At 50.8% G+C, this 19,804-nt stretch overlaps 1 long non-coding RNA gene across 1 annotated transcript; it reads left to right on the top strand.

The window, feature by feature from the left end:
• The first annotated feature begins 1,140 nt into the window (after positions 1 to 1,140).
• On the top strand, positions 1,141 to 18,928 carry LOC117086896. Its single transcript, XR_004438613.1, has 3 exons — positions 1,141 to 1,150; positions 8,710 to 8,712; positions 18,695 to 18,928. It is a non-coding gene; the product is annotated as an uncharacterized LOC117086896 (long non-coding RNA).
• The last annotated feature ends 876 nt before the right edge of the window (positions 18,929 to 19,804 follow it).

A 19,804-nucleotide genomic window follows, 5' to 3' on the forward strand; every position in this document is an offset into this window, starting at 1 on the left:
TCCTGTTTACCTCGAGCTATAAAAAGCAAGCGCACGCATTGTTTGGGGCCCTCTTGTATGTTGTAGAACGGAGGGACCAAGTTCGAACTTGCATTAAAGATCCTTGCCGCTTGGCTTTGACTCTGGACTCTGGTGGTCTTCTTCGGGGAATAAACGGTCTGGGCATAACAGTTCCACGCTGGTCAGGAGCCCAAACCTAGTCACTCTGCAGTGATCTCAATTCACCATCCACAGAGAAGCCTGCAGTTTTCCTCTGGTACACGGTGTGGATGGTGGATGCATTTCCCCTGAAGACTCGGAGACAAGAGCCTGGCCAAGGAGGCCAGTCACCCCAGTCCCTGCAAGGCCTGGACGTGCCCCTCTGCTGTCTGCACACAGTACCCAAGTCTAGCAGCGGTGGCTCTGTGGTGGGCCTGCAGAGGACCCAGGGCACAGGAACCCTGCAGCCTGGCTGCAGCAAGAGGCCTAAGGGATCCCCACGAGGCTCTCCAGCCTAGGTGCCCTCACCACAGGCAGAGTCATGCAAGAGAATTGCCTGCTGAACTGGAAACGCTTCTATCTGCTCAGCCAACACAGACAATAGCCACCTACAGCTGCTGAGCCCCGAAACGTGGCCACTGGGCCTGAAGGGCTGAACCTGGAATTCAATCTGTGAAGTTCTTTTCAAATGTGTTTAACTATGTAATCAAATCTTTATTCTAATTAAATTTAAAGGAGCCTCTGGCTATGGGCTCCCTTGTCTGGCACCACAGCTCCAGGGAGTAAGAATGGGAGGGAGAGGCCCAGAGCCTCTCTGCATTCTCCACGCTAATTCAACAAGTCATCATAAGGAAAGGCACTCCAGCAGGAGAGGTGTACACAGGAAGAATTGTGTTGGCCCTGACAAGCATGACCCCCATGGCATCACAGCTGCCTCAGCCAACAGGCAAAAGACAATGATGCCCACCTGGACAGGCCACCGGATGTGATGATGCACCCCCAAGCCCTAGTCCCACAGCAGCCAGAGACCACCCCCGCTGCTCATCCCCAGTGAAACAGGCAGAGCTACCTGAGCCCTCAAAAGCAGGAAGAATTAAGGAGGTGATTCCCATGACACACGTGACACTCCTTGGAGACAGACACAGGCTTCGCTGTGAAAGTGCAGAGGACGGTGGAGTCCCTAGGCGGGCTGCTTCTTCCAACGATCGGGAAGAAACTAGATCCATTTCCTTGTAGGAGAATCATTTGCACCGTGATTAGACAGAAGACAGAAGGTGGCTGATGTTATCAAATCATCAAGCACCTCACAGCTGCTTCTCCAAGGAAGGCCTGGAAACTTGCAGCCACTCGCGTAGGGGCCGCAGTGTTAGTGGAGATACGGGTGACTGAGGTCTGGCTTCCTCAGGGAAGCTAAATTTGAACTTTCACCACTGAGAAATCAGTCATTTACAGTCACTCACCCTCAATGCAGAAGAGGGCTCAAGACACTGCACCAGACTTCAACACTCAGGGTTAGGGTCAGGGTCAAATTCACAAGTTTTACAAAACGTATTTACTTGGGATGCCAGAAGAGATGTAGCTTCACACCCCCCCTCCACGGTTTGCTTAGCCCCTTCACCAGTGGATCTCACCAACAGCCGACACATCCATGCCTCATCCATGGCAGCACAGAAAACCACTTGGAAGACAGCCACTCCCACCAAGCTTCCTGACTTTGCTGTTTAAAATCTGCATCTCATACGTGAGATTACACTCCTCCGAACAACGACATTGCCACCATCATTTCACCCAAAAGGGCTTTAGGAAATGACACGCGGTCCAGACGCCAGAGGTCGCCGGCCGCCTTACTCTGGCCTAATTCCTTTGTGCCTGTATGGAGGCTTCACAGATACAGCCCATTTATGACCGTATGAGAAGCTCAGGGCGTAGATGAACTCAGTGCTGAATGTTTCCATTTATCACCCTTTTGTTTTGTTCAGAAGACAGCTGAGAAAGGCTGGGGCAGATCATCTCCTCGAGTGTAATGACTCCAGCCACTTCTCTTCACGCCAGGTCACCCCTTAGTCACACGCTTTTGAGCAACCAAAGCAGTTCTGTTCCCTTCACTGTGGGTTCCAAGCACTAAATTCCTCCGTTTTATCAATTAGATTATCAAGCAACCATTTGTAATCTGGACTGCAATCTGATATGAAATTTAAAGCTAATTTAGGTTGCAGTAATAGCTCCTATTGACATTATAGATAAGGCATGAATGAAAACTTTAATCTGTTCATAGGACCAACTTTGTAAACAAACCAATTATTCAAGCAATGATTGTCTACAGTTAGATGCAAATTACTTTGCTCATGAAAGATTTTCCAATAGGAATTTTTAAATCCATGGTCTGTCTTTTCTGAGCCTGTCTCTGCACCTTCCCCTGAGTGCACAGCAGGACTTCTCAGGGCATCCCATCAGCAGGCCCACTGAAGAGAATAAGCCCGCAGCCCCCAGCCCAGGAATCAAGTCCGAGCCCCAGCAGCCCTTCGTCCAGCCGGGGCTTCTTCACCAGCACAGCACCCAGAGGTCTTCCAGGTTTAATGCCACGTGTGCGTGGAAAGTAGAGTGCTGGAAAGACCACAGTGGACATTCTACAAATGCAAATTCCCTCCTGGAACAGCCCAGCAACCCTCTGTACCTTCCCCAAAATACCCATGCCAGGCAGGCGTCGAGTCTAATGGAGGTGCCTAGGAATCAGCATTTAACACGATTCTGATGAATCAAAAAGTTTGAGTGGTCGGTCAGCAAGAGGCTGCCGTGGCCTCCACTCATTTGCAGGCTCTGAAGAGACACAGATTCAGGTAACAGGCCAGACAGGACAGGATAAGGATGGGGGGGTGGAGGGCAAATTCCATGGACCACCAACCACCCCGCCATCCCCACTGAGACTCCGTGATTTAAGGAGAGGCAAAGCCAGGGAGAAAAGATGCCCGCACCACACGAGGGAATGAGATTTCACCTAAAGCACGCAGCATGTGGCTGAGGGCCAAGGTTGGGCAAGCCAGGAGCACAGAACAGAGTTCACAGGCCCAGAGGTGCCCCCCACACCCAGACCCCGTGCAGACCTCCCAAGCTCTGCCTGTGTCTCCTGCCTGGTTTATTTCCTCCCCCCTCTACTGTGTTGGTTTCTCAGCCGCCACCCACCACCACACACCGTCTCTACAAGCTTGGTGGACTCAAAAGGGGGGGCTTAGATCTGGGCTCTGGGGCCAACGTCCTGCCTGAGACATTAGTTCCAACCCACCTAGCTGTGATGTGAGCCCCGGAGATTTCTCATATGTGAGATGGGAAGGTAACTGAACCCACTCACCAGGACGGCTGTGCAGACTGAGATTACATATAGCCACACCTCGGCGTCCAGCACACGTGGGACCCCAGTCGTGTTGCACCTGATGGGAATCCCTCTATGCCCCCTCTGCTACCAGAGCCAACTCCCAGCAGTAGCTGTGGAGGGTGCATCCTCTATTCCCACTCCACTCACCTCCCATGGCTCCACGCAGTGACCTGCCACACAGCAGCCACCAGCAAATCCGGCCCCACTGGATAGTAGACCACCACTCCCCCTCACTTTGGGGCGTGTTCCACTTGCAGTTCCGAAGCAGGCCGAGAAACCGCCCTCAAGGGCAGTCACCTGTTCCTCATTCAACGTAATGACCTGCCACGCAGGACCACCAGCAAACCCAGCTCCATCATCCAGGCTCCTGTGGATAACCGAACTCCCACCCCCCGACCTTGGGGCATCTTTCACTTGCGGTTCTGAAGGGAGCCGAGAAACCGCTCTCAAGGACACTAACCTGTTTCTTATTGCACGTAATGGCCTGCCAAGCAGGGCCACCAGCAAACACGGTCCACCGTCCAGGTTCTGGTGGGTAACTGCCCCCCTCCCCCGCTTCCTCCTGGGGTGTCTGGGAGGCTCAAACTGCCCTCCAAGGGCACTCATCTGTTCCTTATTGCACTAATACCTCGTTTAGAGAAATCCACTTTGACTTCCAGCACTGCAGGTGTGACAATTTAGCAATCCTGCTTGCAAGCTCCAAGAGCTTGAGGTCACGTCCACCTCATCAGCATCCCAGAGACCCAGCACTATCCCACTGTGTTTAAAATTCCAAAATACTCCTTCAAAATGCTACTGGCATTTGGTTTGCGCATAAAATGCTAAAAAACCTTCAAGTGAAACAAAGATCTTTAACAGTTTGATATAATGACATGTGAGTTACACATCTGCCAAATTGTAAAGCCTCACGCATTTATAACATTTTATTTATGGCCAAATGGTTCATTAATATAAACTACAAGAATCTCCAAGAAACAGGTTTTTTTCTGGCATTACATGACCAAAGGAAAACTGGGTTCTGGCTGGCTTTCAGACCTGTAGAGGCAGACATATCTGGTGACACAACCAAGCTCCTTCCCACTGATGTGGCCTCATCCCAGGCCCCTCACCTGGATACCCACAGGCCCCGGAGGAGAAAGCTGACCTGCCTACATTTCTCAAATACACAGCTGTTGCTCACACTGCAGATGGAGCTCAAGGCACGAGCAGGCCACCACGCTAAAAATACCATGCAGTGTCCACGCCAGGTGATGGTGGTTTTCACTCCATCCCAAAGCCCCATGTATGAGTTGACAGCCGTGACTACTAAATGGATTTTTAGACTCTCAAGACATACTTTACTTTTATGCAACAAAGTTAAAAGACTATCACTCAGATCTAGGCTCTGAAACTGTGGAATTATTTGGGAACAGAGCCTCTGCCAGATCAGGATAAGCACTTGGGACAACACCCCGTGACCTCGGTCCACACAAACCCATCCAGACCAGAAGCCTCCTGCTCTGTCATTTCTGTGGATTTCTGTAAACGAAGTATTAGTGCAGTAAGGAACAGATGAGTGCCCTTGGAGGGCAGTTTCTGAGCCTCCCAACCACACGGCCCCATTAAGGCTGAAGCCGCGCCACCTCCAGAAACACTGTCCCTCACCGAGGTGTGCCTGGCTTCTCCCTTTTTCCAGAACTTAACAAACCCTAAAAGGACAGGTCTGTGTAGAAAAAAGCTACTTGCGATTCCTCTTCCCAGTTCAGACTGTAGGAAGCTCATTTCAGCCCTCACTGTGTTCTGACTGTGGCTTGGTTCCCATAAGAAAGTCAGAATTCTAGTCCCTGTCTCTTGGGCGGTGTGGCAGGCACACATACCTTCAGTTATATGAGGAAAGGCGTGGTGAGCCCCCTTCCTTCAGTAAAACTGCACAGTTCTCAGAACCCTGATGCCATCCCCCTCAAGCCACTGTGAACACCTGGACAGAGCACATTTTAATGCGTGCACCTTTGTGGGCTAGTTTTCTATTTCACCACTAAATCACCCCAAATTTAGCACCCTAAACACTGACTTCTTTTCTCACATTTCTGGAAGCTGGAGTCCAAAACAGGTCCCACCAGCTAACGTCAAGGTGTCGGCAGGGCTGTCTCTGGGGAAGCAACTGTCTCCTTGCCCCCCACAGCCTCTAGAGGCTTCTAGCATCCCCTGGTCCATATGGCACCTACTGTCTTCAGGACCCACAGCGGCCCTGACGGCCCCCCAACAGGAAGACGCAGAATGTCAGGAGCCCGGGCTCCAGCGCTAGGGTCAAGCCTCCCCCACCCTCCCAGCTCCTCACGCACTCCCGTGCGAGCTAATATAGATTCCACTTTAACTAGTGTCACCTGTATAAGGGATCAGTGCCCAGCTGTGAACTGGTTAACCTCGCCCACACAAACCCCGGGAATAAACTCACAGGCCATGGACCACTCCACAAGCAATAAGTAACTACCTGCTCAGGGACCTCCAGGCCCCAGCAGAGCCCTCCGGTACCTCCTTGTGAGCTCAGACTGGCGGCAGGGGTCTGCAGCGCCAGAGGGCCCTGCATAAAAAAGACAGCTCCCATGTCGGGAGGCACCCGCCCACGGTTGGGTTCCCAGTACTTTAAGTAGCCTAGGTGGACAAGCCGCGCTGCATGCAACCCCATCACCAGAATAACGGCTGCACGTGGCGAGTGCACGGGTGGCCACCACTCAGCCCAGCGGGCCGCGCTAAGCACATCACCACCATGACGTCCAATCAGACTCAGCTGCTGGCACAGTCCCAGCATCGGCCCCCAAGAACATTCTGGATCACAATTCAGAGAAGTGATTGCGATCAGGGCCACACGTGGCTGAACGTATTTACAGGAGGACGCCACAGCTGGACTGACGCCACAGCTGGATCTGGATGGACTGGGAGCATTTCCCACTGTACATTCTTACAACACCATTTTATTTGCGCTTTATTAAACTTTTGTGGCTTTTTTTCTGCTAATCTACTTTATGGGAGTGTTTCTTGTTCTTATGACTGCAGTGATACTTCAAGCTACAACTACCAATGTGTAAAATTAGTTTGGAAGGCGCCTTATCATTAAACATTTCACCAGCAAGCAGTCAGAGGCACCTAACCCGGAGGCCTCTTTTCTTCTCTGAGCCAAACCTACCTTGGACTCAAAGAAAACCGCACACGGAGAGGGGCTGGATCTCCAGCACCCATTCCTAGGGAGCCTCCTGGGGAGCAGATATGGAGGGAGAAGCCCTGGGCTACGGCACTGTCGTACTCAAGAAAAGTCTATTTGGGTAATGTAAGCACCAGACTTAAGAGATTAAGCAAACCATGAAAAGAAACCACTAACCACAGCTTCCCCAAAACAGAAATAAACTCCCTTTAGTTTGAATTGGAAAAGCAGAAGTGATGATCAGGATTAAAAAAAAAAGACAAAATATCTGAACACAGGAGAATAATCAAGGGCCACTGTCTGTTCCTGTGTCAGTGGGAGCCTCGCATCTAAGCTGGATTTAGAAGGTTGCTACTTTGGACTGAAAGGTATCCCCACCCCTAGTTTGTAAGCAAGTGGAGCAGAATGCTTCAATGATTTCACGATTTAGTGGTGAAGCTCTGCAACTCTCACAACCATTTTAATTGGTGTGAATTTTAAAGTGACTCAATCTGTTGGCTGGAGTATCTAACGGCTTAACCACGGGGTCACGTTGGAAAATTTTTCCAATTGCTTTTGTTTTTCCTACTGAAGATGCATTTGAACGTTGTTGTAGTTTACAGTTGGCTGGTTCTGATGTTCGGTCCTGAGGAGGCCCAATTACCCAAAGAGGAAGAATCTGAAACCTCAAGCCACTCGAGTGCTGTCTGGGGAGATGGAGACCCCAACCCGAGGGTCACTGACGGACTCAGCAGGGACGCAGGGCCGCCCGACGCAATGGGCCACGTATTTGCCGCTTACAAAACAACATAAGCACACACCCCCAGGTGTGCACACACGCTCTGTACACATCTGTCCCTGTCAACACCAGCACACACCCCCAGGTGTGCACACACGCTCTGTACACATCTGTCCCTGCCAACGCCAGCACACATCCCCAAGGTGTGCACACACATTCCATACGCGCTCACATCTGTCCCTGCCAACGCCAGTATACACCGCCAAGGTGTGGACACACGCTCTGTACACACTCTCATCCCTCCCTGCCAATATGAGCACACATTCCCAGGGGTGCACACAGGCTCTGCACATACTCATGTCTGTCCCTGCAGCCTGAGTCAAACAGTCACAGAGAGGCAGAGGAGGAGGAAGAAGGATGCGATGGGCACTAAGGCCCTGGGCCTCTCCCTACCTCGGGAGAGACCCCTCATGTGATCCTGCCGTCACTCACCCTTCCACCTCCATCCTCCATCCTCCCACAGGGATCAGGACGACGCCCACTGCACAGAGCTGTGATGAGCATGAACAGAAGATGGCAGGAGCTCACGCCAAGGTGCTGAGCACGGGGCCTACGGAGTGCTTCTTTCTGCTGTGGCTGACATCGTCAAACAAGAGGCTGACACTAGACTGTCACTCGCTGAGAAACTGAAACGTGTGACCTAGGAGCCTGTGAAGGTCTAAGAACAAATCAACAAACCAAATGGTTTTGTTTGTTTTCAAACACCATAGCCTGTTTTTTCTTTTTTTTCATGCTCTACCTTGGTTATCATTTAGTTTAATTTCAAAGTAAGTCCAAGAAATACACAAAATCACAGGACTGAGCATGGAGCATTGTTTCACTTCATGTCCTCCAGCCTTTAGGACACATTAAGGAAAGACATGATTCCAGGATTCCCATTAGAAAGGCTGCCCTGGCCAGGCGCGGTGGCTCAAGCCTGTAATCCCAGCACTTTGGGAGGCCGAGACGGGTGGATCACGAGGTCAGGAGATCGAGACCATCCTGGTTAACACGGTGAAACCCCGTCTCTACTAAAAATACGAAAAACTAGCCGGGCGAGGTGGCGGGCGCCTGTAGTCCCAGCTACTCCGGAAGCTGAGGTGGGAGAATGGCGTGAATCCGGGAGGCGGAGCTTGCAGTGAGCTGAGATCCGGCCACAGCACTCCAGCCGGGTGACAGAGCGAGACTCCGTCTCAGAAAAAAAAAAAAAAAAAAAAGAAAGGCTGCCCTGAGGCACCCGCTGGGGCAGCCAATTGCAGCTGTTGATGCTGCCCCCAAGCTGCTTGGATGAAGCAGAAGATTCCGGAGGTCTCCTCTCTTCTGCCCCTTGTCCAGGAGAGAAGGTGGGGGGAGAAAGGTGAGAGAAGACAGGAAGAAGGAGGGGGGAAGCAGGGAGAGAGGAGGGGAGAGGGAGGGAGAGAGGAGGGGGTAGGGAGGGATGGGGGAGGGAGGGAAGAGGGGCATGTTCCATCCACCAAGGCAGCTGCACTGCAGAGAGAATGGAGGATGTGTTGCCTCTCAGGACAGCAAGTTCAAGCTGTTTATAATTGTTAGCGTAAACAGTGACCAGCTGAGGACAGGGCTGTAATTGGAGTTGACAACGTTTTATTTTCTTTTTTTTTTTTTTTTTTTTTTGAGACGGAGTCTTGCTCTGCCGCCCAGGCTGGAGTGCAGTGGCCGGATCTCAGCTCACTGCAAGCTCCGCCTCCCGGGTTCACGCCATTCTCCTGTCTCAGCCTCCCGAGTAGCTGGGACTACAGGTGCCCGCCTCATCGCCCGGCTAGTTTTTTGTATTTTTTAGTAGAGACGGGGTTTCACCGTATTAGCCAGGATGGTCTCGATCTCCTGACCTCGTGATCCGCCCGTCTCGGCCTCCCAAAGTGCTGGGATTACAGGCTTGAGCCACCGCGCCCGGCCGGCAACGTTTTATTTTCATAGTTGATATTGGGGACCTGGACCTAAAGCACCGTGCCTTGCCCTTTCGCCAGATGGGCCTATGCTTCTCTATACTTGAGTCTATTTGACTAAATACCCGATATTGACTAGGAATTATGACGTGTAGGATACCCCTTATCACAGTAACGTCAAACTCACGTTCTCAATGCAATTTGCTCAGGGACTGGCTTCTAACTCTGGGTGGGAATGTTAAGCTCAGTCCAGCTCAATTCAATAAGCATTTATCAAGAAACTCCTAGACCAAGAGCTAGGTTGGACACTGGGTATGGGGTGATGGGGATATGAAGATGTGGAATTAGAACTCGAGAAGCTCAAATGCTCTCATTTAATTCCCTAATGCAATTACCAAGCTTCAACCTGATGGCTGTAATGTGTAAATTCACTTTTTCTTTATTCCAATTCTACATAACAAAGCATCAATAATCACAGAGGAATGATTCTGTGTTGGACTATTCAGCGGACAGCTAAGAGCATTCTGACTGGCGTGAGACACTGTCTCCGTTCCCAGGGAGCCCGTGAGGTGGCTGCACGGAGCACACGCGTGAAGATTCAGGAGCATGAGCGTCAGGTGATGGGAGGGGCACGGAGGCAGCACCAGAAAGATGCCTGCGGAGAGGCCGCTGCAGCCAGGCTGGCGGGAAGGTCACGGGAGTGGGTGCAGGCATCTCCCTCCAGCCGCACTTGGTTTTCATGAGGATGCGTGCAGGGAAGGGGATGACACGGAAATGCTGTGGCGCTGAGGGGAGGAGGGGAGAGACACAGGGCCGAGGGCTGGCCCCCACCCCTTCCGTCCCTGACCCTATGAACGCTGCCAAAATCAGCCCCAACGGGGAGAAATGAGGTGGGTGAAAGAGGTGGGCAGACTTGGCTTCCGTGGAATTCACAGATTCCAGTCATTAAAAATCCCTTGTGAGTTTTCATCTCGAAAACTTTGCAAATGTACTTAGGAACAAGAGGCAAAAGATGAAGCCAACACAATTGGGCTCAAACCGCTGCCCTTCTCCTTCTCTCTTCATCCAAGACCCTCCCTGGGCCCCTGAGCGCGAGAACCCGGAGCTACACAGCCCAAGGGCGCAGCTCCTGACCAGAGGAGGGAGCAGCATGGCGGGGCCCCCAGCATGTGGATGGCAGGATCTGTGCTATGTCAGTCCCAGGACCCCAAGCAGAGAAGGCCTGGGGCTCCCAGCTGAAGTTTTGCTGTCTCCTCCGTCACCAAAGTCGAGAAGGACTGAGTGGGACCAACGCCGCACCTGGCTGCTCCTCGGTGGCTGCCCATGTGGTCCTCAGGCTGCGGGTGAGACCCTCTAGGGAAGCCCAGTGGTGAGAATCACAGCCACGAGTGCTCCAGTTGCCCCAAAACTCCAGCATAGCCTGAGGAAGGCAGCGCCTGCTCAGATCCCCGTGCAGGCTTGTGTGGCACACTTGTGAGGCACACGGCACCAGAACATGGCACTTGAAGTGGCTTTGTGGGGTGTAGGAACACAAAGTGTGGTCTCGAGTGGCTCAGAAGTCACTCTCACCAGCCTGCAGGACCCGGACGGCCCCTTTGGACGTGGCTGGAGTCTCTCCAGGGCGGGCTCCAAAGTCCCAAGGATGAGGTGAGCGTCGGTCTTGCTCTGAGAAAGGCCCCTGACAAGTATCCTGAACATGCAGGCACACAGCTGGCTGACTCATTTGAAGGGACCTGCTGAGCCACGAGCCAGGGACGGCTAGAGAGAACTCGACTAACACACGAACCCTGCCCAGGCGCCCACCTGGGGCGCCCACGAGAAAACTATGGAAGCTGTGAAGACGGAGGTGTGCACAGGGCTGGGAGAATCCAGGGAGGAGCCGCACTGGGGACCAGGAGGGACGGGGGGCTGGGCCCCACAAGCAATTGAGGGAGGCACTCGGTGCCCTGTAGACCCCTCTGCACCCACAGCTGCAGGCCTGGCTGGCAACACGACCTTGTCTGCAGGGGCCCAGGAGCACGTGTGTTTGCCAGGAGCTGCCCTCCTGGACCCGCACTACGGGTACCGTCATTTTAGAGGCAGGTACCTGATATCAACGATGACAATCAACCCTGCCACCCTGAATTACAGCCATGTCCTCAGCGGGTCACTCTTTATGCTGACAATCACAAAGAGCTTGAATCGCTGTCCCAAGAGGCAACAAGCCCTTCATTGTCACGGCCGTAAGCCTCTGTGCAGCCCTCCACCCACGTCGTTTCCCGTCGGGGCAACATGAAGTCCCATGACGGTGACTCAGAGCCAGCCCAGTAGCTTCAGTGCAGGAAAAATCACAGAAACTCAAACACATCCTAAACATGGGCAGTTGGTAGGAGCCGATTCATAAATTCAGCCTGTACGGAGGCTTTCTGGGCTAGCACAGCTCTGATCACAGGCTTGCGCTTTCTGTTACCGGTAAAGGGTGACGGGGAGGCCGGGCTCTGCCATTCTGCCCTGTGGCCTCGGTGGCCTGTGCCAGACAGTGTGACCATCGCCCGCAGTGAACACTCGGCACAGCGCAGCAGGCTTGGCGAAGAACAGAAAGTGACCTCTAAGTCCGCAGAAGACGCTAAGCCACGCACGGCCTCACGCGCACTGCGTGTCAATCCCGGCTGAAGCAGGAACGAGCTCTTAATAGTTCCAGCAAATGCAAAGGCCGCCCTGGAAAACTGCGTGAACCTTTCTGACTACTCACAGGTAGGTAGCTACTGCCTGAGACACAAAGGTAAAGAATTAACCTGAAACTGCATATTATAAAACTTATTTTTAAATGATGGCTCTTCATTGAAAAGACTCCCAAGGAATACTGCATTAGAAAGTGACAGAGTGAAACCGTGAGGCTGACCACAGGAGTCCCTGGAAATTTCACCAAATGTTGTGTCAAAACTGGGAAACAGAAGAACCGCACCTGATGAAACATTCGATTCATCACTCGCGTCCTCCCCACATACGAAGCTATGTAAAAAGTGTTCCCAGAAGGTAAAGTGAGCAGGAGGGCTGTGAACACACAAAGAGAGAGCCACTTCATCCACGGACCACAACAAAAGAAACGCTAACGAGTGCCGACGACACGCTGGAGCCCAGGACTCTGGGCGCAGCTGGGACGGGGACACTCAGGGTTCCACTGTCCAGATGGGAAACCAGGGTGGAAGCACCAGGGAGCCTGTCCCAGGGTGCAGAGCTAGTGAACGGTGGTTCATACTGGGACAATCCCAGCTGCCAGGCTCTGGGGCTCCTCGGGACAGAATCCTGTTGACTTCACTCTGGGGTGCGAGAGGCGGCAGCATCCCCCAAAGGCACCTGGAGAAGTGGTGTTACCCTCCATCCCCTGTCCCCGGCGTTACCCTCCATGCCCCTGTCCCCAGCGTGACCCTCCGTCCCCCTGTCCCTGGTGTTACCCTCCGTCCCCCTGTCCCTGGTGTTACCCTATGTCGGCTGTCCCCGGCGTGACCCTCCGTCCCCCTGTCCCTGGTGTTACCCTCCATGCCCCTGTCCCCGGCGTTACCCTCCATGCCCCTGTCCCCGGCGTGACCCTCCGTCCCCCTGTCCCTGGTGTTACCCTCCGTCCCCCTGTCCCTGGTGTTACCCTCCATGCCCCTGTCCCCGGCGTGACCCTCCATCCCCTGTCCCTGGTGTTACCCTCCATGCCCCTGTCCCCGGCGTTCCCTCCATGCCCCTGTCCCCGGCATTACCCTCCATGCCCCTGTCCCCGGCGTGACCCTCCGTCCCCCTGTCCCTGGTGTTACCCTCCATGCCCCTGTCCCCGGCGTTACCCTCCATGCCCCTGTCCCTGGTGTTACCCTCCGTCCCCCTGTCCCTGGTGTTACCCTCCGTCCCCCTGTCCCTGGTGTTACCCTATGTCCGCTGTCCCCGGCGTGACCCTCCGTCCCCCTGTCCCTGGTGTTACCTCCGTCCGCTGTCCCCGGCGTGACCCTCCGTCCCCCTGTCCCTGGTGTTACCTCCGTCCGCTGTCCCCAGTGTCGCTCACCATCCTCCTCACCTCCAGGCCCCTCTCCCTGTCCTCCCGCATTGTCCTGTTCAGCCAGAGCACAGCACGTGTCTCTTCCCTTTTCAAGAGGCTCAGCTGCACCCAGAGGCATTCCAGCCTATTCGGGATGGGGCACACACCCTGGGGAAATGCCAGCACAGGGCCGGATGGGCCTGAGACCCTCTCACGGTCGCCCAGGAAGGATGGAACAGCCCACGGTCACACTGATTGTCAGGCAGGATGAAAACTTCTGTGTCCAAAATGTTCTTTTCACTGGAACTGTTCGGACCATTCGTGAACGAATCAGTTAAATACCAGCAAGGGCCATTCCCACTTATTCTCTGGCTACAGTTTTCCACCCACCAGCACCCACACATCCCTAACGCAGAATCAGCGCCTTGTGCCTTTAGGAAAACCTCTTTCTCTCCAGCTTTGTCCTCCTTCCACAAAAGGTGCCTCTGACTGCCTCACTCGCCACACCAGGATTTCACTCGGCTACGGAGGAAAATCTGCGTGGGGCTCAGAGGTGGGTGGTCCCTGCATGGGCAGCAGGTCTCTGACATCCTCCGAGGAGCCTGGCCCAGGCCGGCCTCACACGCCAGGACTCTGCCTTCTGGCCCTCGGGCCCCCGAAGCTGCTTTCCCTCCAGGTGTCATGCCCTGGGCAGGAAGGTCGGACAACGGCCCAGGGCCGCTGTGGGTCGGGAAAGCCTCCTGACACCTCCCTCTCCAGGACCCCCCATCAGCATCCCAGCATCTGGACCTGTGTCACCAGCCGCTCTGCCATGCAAAAGAATTGGATTTTCACCTGGGTGTGCTGCTTCCCTAAACAAAGTAGGGTGTTGTTACTGAGGAAAAGGGAAAAAATTGACATCTTCTTGGCATCCCCGCGACATCCAGCCACCGGTTCTCACCACCACAGAGATGTCCATCCAGGGCAGATAGTGTCTTCAACCAAGCGCCACTGACCCAGAAGTGCAGTAATTATTACACTTTCACCACAGTCACCCACTCCTTCACCTTTACACCCAAGAAAAAACATGTTTCCCAGGCAAATTAGACGTCCAGGAGGTGTAAGGAAATCCCAAGCCTGCTTTAAGCCTCAGACTTTTGAGACCGTTGAGGGCCGTGCACACAAGAGCAAGGCTGCACCCAAAAGCTCTGCTCCTGCTGGATATCATGGACAGACCGCATGGCTCAGCCACATGGACCCTTCCAGGACTTCACGAGAGGGACCTCCATGGTACATGCAATGATGTACACTTCGTTCAGCCTCGAACAGACCACGCCCTCGTTACAGGGTCGGTGGTCCACCTCCTGTCATCAGCCCCCCACCTTACCGAGGGTCTGTGTCTGCATCTGAAATAACTTTGCTCTTTTACCTGGGTACCAAAATGCAGCATCGCGATGTTTAAAGGTCTTTAAATATCAACACTCCGGGTGCAGTCCTTGTCACTTGAATGCGGTCACTTGATGCAGGCCTCACTCACACCTCTGAGGTAGCTCATACCTTCCCTACCTAACCAAGGAAGAAACGAAGGCATGGAAGGTGCAGCTCCTAAGGAGCAGATTAGGATTCAAACCAGTGATCTTCGTCACACGCTGACCTACCTCTCAGGCTGAGATAATGTTCAAAATTAATCAGGTAGAACAGCATTCCATAGATCAGCTGGACATGGTCCTTGTGGATGGGCCTGTGGTTACTCCCTGAAGAACAAGACCATTAGCCCAAAAATCCACGTGGGTCACACTCAAATGCTTACATATCCAATTATTTTTAAAATAACCCAATTAAGCATGTTCACAACCATTTACAGCCATATAGATTGTCTGCTTTGCTGACAATCAACCCAAGACTTCTGTCAGCAGAGAACACGGTGCCAGGTCCAGAGAAGGTGGAACAGAGACGCAAGCAGGAACCTCTCCATCCCTGGGAGCCTCACTCTGATGGGTCCGTGAGGACACGGTACAGACCGCGGGGCACAGGCAGACGGCAGGCCAGGATGTGACTCCATCCTTTGCAATGTGTGGGGTTCTAGGAAGAGGCTGGCCAGCCGGGGAAGTGTCCTGGGCTCTGTCCCAGTGATGACGAACTTGGCTCCCCACAAGGGCCGCCTGTTCACCACAGTGACCCCCGGGGACCACGCCTGCACCCACCTTGCTGAAGATAATTCACTTCTCATCCGTGAAAGAATAAAGCTAGACTAACTCAATTTCACACTCACTTCCAACTTGAACAACTTGTGTTAGGAAATCAAAGACAAGGACTCTGACCACGTCACAAACCCAGGAAGCAAAACCCGAGACTAACGGAACGATGCCACCTTCGCAGTTCCGAGCTTTACTAGTTGTTTTTCTTTTCTGGTCTGTTTTTCTCTTTTGGTTTAAATAATTAAAGATCCTCCTTGACAAGAAAAATAATTCTCTATGAAACTAAAAAAAGTGGTTCTAATTAAACATTTAAACATTCTTCCATATGCTTTATAAACAGTTGAAATTACAGCTCTACTTACTGTTAAGTACTTTAACCAAATGAAAGGTTAGTTATACAGACTGGCAATTATAAAAAATAAGGCTACATATTCATGGCATCATGAATAATTAATAAGAACTCTTTGATTTCATTCAGACCAGGGATTCTGTGCTAATAGGCTCTGAGCTGTCTTGAAATAATGCTGAAATTTTAAAATGACTTTTGTACTTAAACGTGTCCCCAAAGTGAAGCACAGCGGCGCTCCTGTTATTTCATCCATGCTTGTAAGACATATCAATAGTGAACCGCTCAGCACGCCGCGCCAATATCACAATCATCATAACAAACTTACAACAACCCCCCTCCCCCATCATCTCCGGCCTTCCCCTACAAATTCACTTTTGCCAAACCCCCAAAACAAAAGCCTTCACATTCACCCGGCCAGAGCTTGCATTGTCATCTTTTAGCTATGCACAACTCCAACTGCCATTCCCTCAACTAATAAAAATTTACTTCACCTAACCACTCTTGAGCCCATTCTCCCCCTCTTTTCCCAAATACTTACACAACACCAAACTCACGCCCTTACCACCACAACCCCAAAGACAATAGTCCGCAACTATATGCTTTCCCTTTTATGTAGCTTAATATATCCAAAGCAAGACACTGAAAATGCCTAGACGGGTCTACACACCCCATGAACAAATAGGTTTGGTCCTGGCCTTTCTATTAGCTCTTGGCAAGATTACACATGCAAGCATCCCCACTCCGGTGAAGACACCCTATAAGTCACAGTGACTAAGAGGAGTAAGTATCAAGCACGTGCAAGGCAGCTCAAAACACTTTGCTCAGCCACACCCCCACGGGAGACAGCAGTGACAAATCTTTAGCAATAAACGAAAGTTTAACTAAGCTATGCTATATCTAGGGTTGGTTAATTTCGTGCCAGCCACCGCGGCCATACGATTAACCCGAGCTAACAGACACCGGCGTAAAGAGTGTTTTAGATCTAACACAATAAAGCTAAACTCCATCTAAATTGTAAAACCTTAGCTGATGTAAAATAAACTACGAAAGTGGCTTTAGAACTTCTGAACACACAATAGCTAAGACTCAAACTGGGATTAGATACCCCACTATGCTTAGCCTTAAACTTCAATAGTTAAAACAACAAAACTACTCGCCAGAACACTACAAGCAACAGCTTAAAACTCAAAGGACTTGGCGGTGCTTCACATCCCCCTAGAGGAGCCTGTTCTATAACTGATAAATCCCGATCCACCTCACCATCCCTCGCTCAGCCTGGATACCACCATCTTCAGCAAACCCTAACAAAAGCTACAAAGTAAGCACAAACGGCCACGCAAAAACGTTAGTTCAAGGTGTAGCTTATGAGATGGGAAAAATGGGCTACATTTTCTACCCCAGAAAAATCCTACAATAACTTTTATGAAATCTAAAAGTCCAAGGAGGATTTAGTAGTAAATTAAGAATAGAGTGCTTAATTGAATTAGGCCATGAAGCATGCACACACCGCCGGTCGCTCTCCTCAAACATATTTAAGGACTAACTTAACTAAACACCCCTGACATTTATACAGAGGAGATAAGTCGTAACATGGTAAGTGTACTGGAAGGTGCACTTGGATAAAACAAGGCATAGCTCAATATAAAGCATCCAGCTTACACCCAGAAGATATCAATATTACTTGATTGCCCTGAGCCAACACTAGCCCAAAAATCCAATTAATACTATTAGTAAATCAGCATATACCAAACCATTTACATATAGAAAAGTATAGGCGATAGAAATTTTACCTAGGCGCTATAGACATAGTACCGCAAGGGAAAGATGAAAAAAAAATTAACCAAGCACAAAATAGCAAGGACTCACTCCTATACCTTTTGCATAATGAATTAACTAGAGACCATTTCACAAAGAGAACGAAAGCCAAATTCCCCGAAACCAGACGAGCTACCCAAAAACAGCTAAAAGAGCACACCCGTCTATGTGGCAAAATAGTGGGAAGATTTTTGGGTAGAGGTGACAAGCCTACCGAGCCTGGTGATAGCTGATTATCCAAGATAGAATCTTAGTTCAACCTTAAGTTTACCCACAGAACTACATAATCCCACTGTAAACTTAACTGCTAGTCTAAAGAGGGACAGCTCTTTAGACACTAGGAAAAACCTTGCATAGAGAGTAAAACATTTAACTTCCATAGTTGGCCCAAAAGCAGCCATCAATTAAGAAAGCGTTCAAGCTCAACATCAACTACTTTAAAAATCCCAAAGATCTCATAGAACTCCTCACATCACATTGGATTAATCTATTACACCATAGAAGCAATCATGTTAGTATGAGTAACATGAACATCTTCTCCACCGCATAAGCCTAAATCAGACTGAAATACTTCACCGATGCTTAACAGCCCAATATTAATAAATATAAACAAGCCAGTATTATTTGTACTGTTAATCCAACACAGGCATGCACTTAAGGAAAGGTTAAAAAAAGTAAAAGGAACTCAGCAAGCCTAGCCCCACCTGTTTACCAAAACATCACCTCTAGCATTACCAGTATTAGAGGCACTGCCTGCCCAGTGACACATGTTTAACGGCCGCGGTACCCTGACCGTGCAAAGGTAGCATAATCACTTGTTCTTTAAATCGGGACTTGCATGAATGGCAACACGAGGGTTCAACTGTCTCTTACTTTCAACCAGTGAAATTGACCTGCCCGTGAAGAGGCGGGCATAAAACAATAAGACGAGAAGACCCTATGGAGCTTTAATTTACGAATGCAGCCAAAAACCCACATAAATCCACGGACTCAAACTACTACGCCCGCATTAAAAATTTTGGTTGTGGTGACCTCGGAGCATAACTAAACCTCCGAATGACCTATGCCAAGACTAAACAAGTCAAAGCACAATGCCCACAATTGATCCAATAACGTGACCAACGAACCAAGTTACCCTAGGGATAACAGCGCAATCCTTTCTAAGAGTTCATATCGACGAATGGGTTTACGACCTCGATGTTGGATCAGGACATCCTAATGGTGCAGCAGCTGTCAAGGGTTCGTTTGTTCAACCATTAAAGTCCTACGTGATCTGAGTTCAGACCGGAGCAATCCAGGTCGGTTTCTATCTATTATATATTCCTCCCTGTACGAAAGGACAAGAGAAATGGGGCCCACTTCATTAAGTGCCCTCATTCCATAAATGACCTAGTCTTAATTTAACAAAAGATCACCCACACGGCCCAAGAACAGGTTTGTTAAGATGGCAGAGCCCGGCAATTGCATAAAACTTAAAACTTTACAATCAGAGGTTCAACTCCTTTTCTTAACATTATGTTCACAACAAATCCGCTACTCACCATCACACCTGTACTAGCCTCCATAGCATTTCTCACACTTACTGAACGAAAATTGCTAGGCTACATGCAGCTACATAAAGGACGTAATATTGTAGGCCCCTACGGACTGTTACAACCCTTGCCGATGCAGTCAAACTCTTCACCAAAGAGCCCTTAAAAGCTTCAACCTCCACTACTACTCTCTACACCATTGCACCGGCCCTAGCCTTTTCCATTGCCCTCCTACTATGGACGCCCCTCCCTATGCCCAATCCCCTAATCAATTTTCACCTAGGACTTTTATTTATCCTAGCCACATCTAGCCTAGCTGTCTACTCCATTGTATGATCAGGATGAGCATCAAATTCTAACTATGCACTAATCGGAGCACTACGAACCGTCGCCCAGACAATTTCATACGAAGTTACCCTTGCTATTACCCTATTATCAGTGTTACTAATAAGCGGTTCATTCAACCTTCACGCACTCATCACAACACAAGAACACCTCTGACTCCTCCTACCATCGTGATCCTTAGCCGTAATATGATTTATTTCCACACTAGCAGAAACCAACCGAGCTCCCTTTGACCTCACAGAAGGTGAATCAGAACTAGTCTCAGGCTTTAACATTGAATATGCCGCGAGTCCATTCGCCCTCTTCTTCATAGCTGAATACATAAACATTATCATGATAAATGCCCTAACAACTACAATTTTCCTAGGAACATTTTACCCCATTCACCACCCAGAACT

This window comes from Trachypithecus francoisi, unplaced genomic scaffold (genome assembly GCF_009764315.1).
Source record: "Trachypithecus francoisi isolate TF-2019V2 unplaced genomic scaffold, Tfra_2.0 Contig00600, whole genome shotgun sequence".
NCBI lineage: Eukaryota > Metazoa > Chordata > Mammalia > Primates > Cercopithecidae > Trachypithecus > Trachypithecus francoisi.